We start from the raw sequence: 5,695 nt of genomic DNA, 5'->3' as shown, positions 1-5,695 counted from the left end.
GACACAACATCTTTGTTTGTATGTGGTGCTGAGGATCGAACCCGGGCCGCACGCATGCCAGGTGAGCGCGCTACCACTTGAGCCACATCCCCAGCCCCGTAAAATTCATTCTTATTGCAGTAAAATCCATTCTTACTAAAGATATGGGGTCCCAGGCTCTCAGAATCAGAGATCTCTTCCTTACACTGAGGCACAGGAGCCTGTTGACCACAGCACATGTATGTGCCTGCATGAAAATGCAAGAGTATATGTTTTCCATGAAGGAAGAAAAGAGATGACCCTGGTAAGTCAAGGCCCTTCCTTGTAGCTCCTCTCTGAAATAATACCTGAGTCTCCAAGTGGTTTATCATGAGGTTTTCCTTCCTCTAAACTAGGGTTCTGCAAACTCTGGCCTGCTGGTAGCCTGGCCAGTGGATTCTTGTTGGACCCTGAGCTAATAATGGTTTTATGTTTGTTTAGGGAAATACATTTCCTCCTCTTCTGGGAGCTCCCAACCTCAGAAGATGAATTCTGTGGAATATGATTGTTATCACCTCATGGCGAGCATAGCTGTCTCCCTGTTACAAGCTGGTTTCGTTGGACTCGAGGGCACCAGGAGCACACCGAGGGACAGACATACCCCTGCCCCAGGGGAATGATCCCTGAGAGCAGAAGCCGGAGGAAAGTGGCACCTCTTCCCCTTTCCCATACTACTTCCTCCCACCAAGGGGTGGAAGGGTCTGAGGTAGAGGAACCTGGGTAATAAGAGTGCATCTAGTGGGTAGATGAGAACACAGGTCCAGCAACAGCCTAGGGTCCAAGCTCTGGCTCTGGATAACTGGATAATTGGTGACCCATCACTTCAGGATTGCCCCCCAAGGCTTGACGTTTATTCCAATTTTTTGAGCCTCTCTAGGAAGCCAGAAGGCTCTGCCCAGGAAGGATGGCTTAGTGAAGTTTTCTCCTTGGTCTTTGGCGACACCTGGTGGTCACTGGCCATCATAGTACTGACTTGCCTCAGGCAGATCCTCAGAAGCAGTCTTTCATATCTTCTCATTTCATCCAGAGAGCTCAAAGAGCTGCAAAGCTCTGCGCAATCACACCACAATTTATTCCTTTTTTTCATTCATTGTTTTTTTTAAAGAGAGAGAGAGAGAGAGAGAGAGAGAGAGAGAGAGAGAGAGAGAGAGAGAGAATTTCAATATTTGTTTTTTAGTTTTTTTGGCGGACACAACATCTTTGTTTGTATGTGGTGCTGAGGATCGAACCCGGGCCGCACACATGCCAGGTGATCGCGCTACCGCTTGAGCCACATCCCCAGCCCATTCATTATTTTTTTAAACATTTATTTTTTAGTTGTTGTTGGACACAATATATCTAGGGGTTCTCGAACAATGAGCTACATCCCCAGCTCTTTTTATTTACTTATATTTTTAATTTTTTTTCCTATGGTGATGGGGCGCCTTGTGCATGAGAGGCAAACAACTGAGGTATATCACCAGCCCATTTAAAATTAAAAAAAAATTTTTTTTTAGTTGTAGGTGGACACAATACCTTTATCATATTTATTTTTTTAATGTGGTGCTGGGGATCGAACCCAGTGCCTCACGCATGCTAGGCATGCACTCTACCACTTGAGCCACATCCCCAGCCCTTTTCATTTTTTTAAAATATTTTTTTTAGTTGTAGATGGACACAATACCTTTATTTTTTATTTATTTATTTTTATGTAGTGCTGAGGATTGAACCCAGTGCCTCACACAGGCGAGGCAAGCGCTCTGCCACTGAGCCACAATCCCAGCCCTATTTTTTAAATTTTTTAGAACATTTTTTTTTAGTTGTCTATAACCTTTATATATTTATTTACATGAGGTGCTGAGAATCGAACCCAGGGCCGCACACATGCTAGGCAAGCAGCTCTACCTCTAAGCTACAACCCCTGCCATATATATGTATATATATATACACACATATCTATATATACACACTTACATATATATACATACACACATATACATATATATATATATATATATATNGATATTTTCAATTGAACCTCTTTTCTTTTTTTTTTAGGTACTGGGGATTGAACTCAGGGGCACCTGACCACTGAGCCACATCCCCAGCCCCATTTTGTATTTTATTCAGAGACAGGGTCTCACTGAGTTGCTTAGCGCCTCGCTTTTGCTGAGATTGGCTTTGAACTGTCAATCCTCTTGCCTTAGCCTCCCAAGCTGCTGAGATTACAGGCGTCTGCCACCGTACCTGGGTCTCAACCCTATTTTTTAGACACAGAGTCTCACCAAATTGCTGAGTCTGGCCTTGAATGTGGGATCCTTCCTCCTCTTCCTCTCCAGTCACTGGGAATGCAGGTGTGTGCCACTGCTCCTGACTCCTCCTTTCTTATTTGTTAAAATGTGAATGAGCACAGCCCAAGTGCCATGGTACTGGTGACACAAGAAGCCAAGACAGGTGAGTGGGGAAAAGAAATAGCCTAGCAAATCTGAGAAAATATCAGACAGTTATGTAGAGCTGGGACAGAGTGTCACTAGATAGCTACTGCAAATTGGGTGGCCAGGTAGGGCATCTTGGAGAAGGTGGCATTTAAGATACCTGAAAAGAAGTGGCTGGTTATGCAAAGTCCTGGAAGAACATCCTTCTGGGCAGGGGTTGCTTAAGTTTCTGAAATAGGGAAGAGCTTTTGTGTTTGAGAAACACAGAAGGCAGTATGGTGGGGACAGAGATGGTGGGTACAGAGTAAATGGCGTGGGCGGGGGGAGGCTAAGAGATGTGGGGCCCGAGTGTCAGGGTCAATCACTAGGTCCTAAAGCCAGGGGAAAGGTTTGATTTTACTCCGTGCATGGTGGAAAATCTTTGGAAAGCCTCTCCCCTTCACCCTTGTGTATTAAGGGAGGTGACTTCATCTGATGTTCATTTCACAGGGATTTTTCTGTCTGTTGCTGCACTAGTTGACTGATGGGAAATGGGGGAAGCAGAGGGGCCAGTGGTCCAGGTGAGGGTGCTGGTGGCTTGAACTAGGTGGGCGCTGATGGAGAAGGAGAGAAAAGAATTCAGGATGTGTTTTAGGTGGATGTGGTGGTGCACACTTGTCATCCTAGTGGTTGGGGAGGCCGGGGCAGGAGGATCACAAATTCCAGGCCAACCTGGACAATTTAGTGAGGCCCTGTCTCAAAGTATATACATACATACCTACATATATAAAAAGCACTAGGGATGTAGCTTAATGGTAAAGTACTCCTGGGTTCCATCCCCAGTACCAGAATGAGAATAAAAAGTGTTTGAGACACAGAATCAATGGGATTTGACAAAGCACTGGATGTGGGGGTGAGAGAAAGAAGGGACTCATTAGATTTTTTTTTTTTTTTTTAATTTAAGCCTCTGGGTGGATGGTGGTACCCTGATGAGCATAAGACTGGAGGAGGAAGAGGCTGGGAGGAATCACCAAGAAGTCTGTTTTGGCCAGGCCTGAGGTTGGGCGAGTTTGAGATGCCTGTTGGATGTTTGGGAAGGATGCCAAGGATACGAAGTAGAAGTCTGGAGCCTGGGAGAGGGTCAAGCCTGAGAATTCAGTTTTGGGAGCCACAGAGATAAACTTTGGCACCAAGGTACAAGTAAGATGAGGGGTGGGGAGAAGGAGAGAGAAAGGTGTATCTGAGGTTCGCTTGTAAACAGCAGTACTTAAAAAAATTGTTTTTCTGTACTGGGGATTGAATGCAGGGATCTTTTACCACCGAGCCACATCCCCAGCCCTTTTTAAAAAAATTTTTTAAAAAATATTTATTTTTCAGTTTTCGGTGGACCCAACATCTTTGTTTTATTTTTTATGTGGTGCTGAGGATCGAACCCAGCGCCCCGCGCATGCCAGGCGAGCACATTACCACTTGAGCCACATCCCCAGCCCCCCCAGCCCCTTTTTTTTTCTTTTTTTAATTTTGAAAGATGGGAATATAGTTTAGATTCATTTTATATGGATTCATTAATGACTTATACCTCATAGGAAATATCATAAAATGTTACTGCCCCGTGCATTTTTGCAAAGAATAAACAATTCAGGGAGAGTATTAACCTTCACATATGTAGTTAGAGTTTAGAAATGCACAAAAGCTTGAGTAACAAACGCTTTAAACTTATTTTTTAAACATTAAACGAGCCTGTTCCCTCCAAACTGGTTGATTACAAAGTCTCATGATGAATTACTAACTGTGATAAAACTAAGAGAAAAATCAGGAGACTTGAGAACAAAAGAATATCCAATTTTGCCAATATCAAAAGACAAATCAAACCATTTATTGTAATAGAAAAGAAAACAAAACAAATCCATGTAATTAAATATTAGTGAAAACTTTATGGGGCATATGATATTTATTTTCTCTACATAAGTTTGCATATGTTTAATGTAAACTGTCATGTTTAAATTTCAATTAAAGAATGTCATACATGGAATTCTTTTTATTTTTTTCTGGTGGTGGTGCTGTGGATTGAACCCAGAGCTTTGTGAATGTGAGGCAAGCGTTCTACCAACTGAGCTATATCCTCAGCCCCTACATGTAATTCTTGATGAATCTAAATGTAATGGAATGAAGATTTAAATAGATCAAGGACCACATCATTTTATTGGGTCATTATTGTGTTAATGCTTTAGTGGTTTTCTTTTAATTTATTGGACTAAGCCAATTTTAGAGGTAGAATCTACAATCAAAGCATATAGAGTGTAGCTGAAAAAACTAAATGGTATAATCTTCAGTATGTCAGAAGCAGTGATTGTGCACTGTTTGAGGAGGTATCCTAGCAGCCTGTGTGCCTTTGACCTGCAGCACTTCTGGATTTTCTCCACTTCTGTGCTGCTGTCCAGCCCTACAAGAAGAAGACTCCATGTCTCCATAGGAAGCTATCACTTTTTGCTTTGGTTCCTGGGATTGAACCAGGGGCACTAACCACTGAGCCACATCCTCAGCGCTTTAGAGGCGAATCTGGCTAAATTGTCCAGGCCTGGTATTGCTGCAGTCTTCCCTCAGTAGTTCCTGAGTCTCTGGGGATCACAGGCTTGAGCCACCACGCCCAGCCTGGAATAAACTAATTTTTTTTTTTGTTTTGTTCTGGGGATTGAACCCAGGGTGGCTTAACCATTGAGCCACAAACCCCACCCTTTTGATTCTTTATGTAGAGATAGGGTCTTGCTAAGTTGCTTAGGGTCTTGCTTAGTTGCTGAGGCTGGCATCAAACTTTCAAACCTCTTGCCTCAGCCTCCTGAGCTGCTGGGTTGCAGGTGTGCACCAATGTACTCGGCTGTGTTTACTTTTTGAGATATGATCCTGACATGTCATCCACTCCCTTTGTACTTGATCCTTCAACCTCAGCCACATAGTTGGCATTACCAGCATGCGCTATAACCCAGCTGCACATATCTTTAATAAACTATTTTCTTGGGAAAAAAAAAAGAAAGAAGTAGTGATTGTGATTAAACAAAATTGCTAGAAGTAAAAACCAGGGACAGTGGTGCATGCCTGTAATCCCAGCAGCATAGGAGGCTGAGACGGGAGGATCGCAAGTTCAAAACCACCCTCACCCTTGGTGAGGCACTAAGCAACTCAGTGAGACCCTGTGTCTAAATAAAATAGAGCAGGGGATGTGGATCAGTGGTTGAGAGCCTCTGAGTTCAATCCCCGGTACCCTTTCCCCCCCAAAATTACTGCAA

General features: G+C 43.4%; 2 long non-coding RNA genes across 2 annotated transcripts in view; both read left to right on the top strand.

Annotated features, from left to right (window-relative positions):
• The window catches only part of LOC125615144, a 10,449-nt gene extending 9,246 nt beyond the window's left edge, over nucleotides 1-1,203 (top strand). The window contains exon 4 of the long non-coding RNA XR_007345695.1: nucleotides 460-1,203. This is a non-coding gene — a long non-coding RNA (uncharacterized LOC125615144). The remainder of the gene's footprint in view (nucleotides 1-459) is intronic.
• Nucleotides 1,204-2,122: 919 nt separating this feature from the next.
• LOC125615143 lies at nucleotides 2,123-5,119 on the top strand. The gene is made up of 3 exons (XR_007345694.1): nucleotides 2,123-2,451; nucleotides 3,376-3,605; nucleotides 4,815-5,119. It is a non-coding gene; the product is annotated as an uncharacterized LOC125615143 (long non-coding RNA).
• Nucleotides 5,120-5,695: the final 576 nt, after the last annotated feature.

Source organism: Marmota marmota, unplaced genomic scaffold (genome assembly GCF_001458135.2).
Source record: "Marmota marmota marmota unplaced genomic scaffold, marMar, whole genome shotgun sequence".
NCBI lineage: Eukaryota > Metazoa > Chordata > Mammalia > Rodentia > Sciuridae > Marmota > Marmota marmota.
This window is presented reverse-complemented; position numbering and strand designations above follow the sequence as displayed.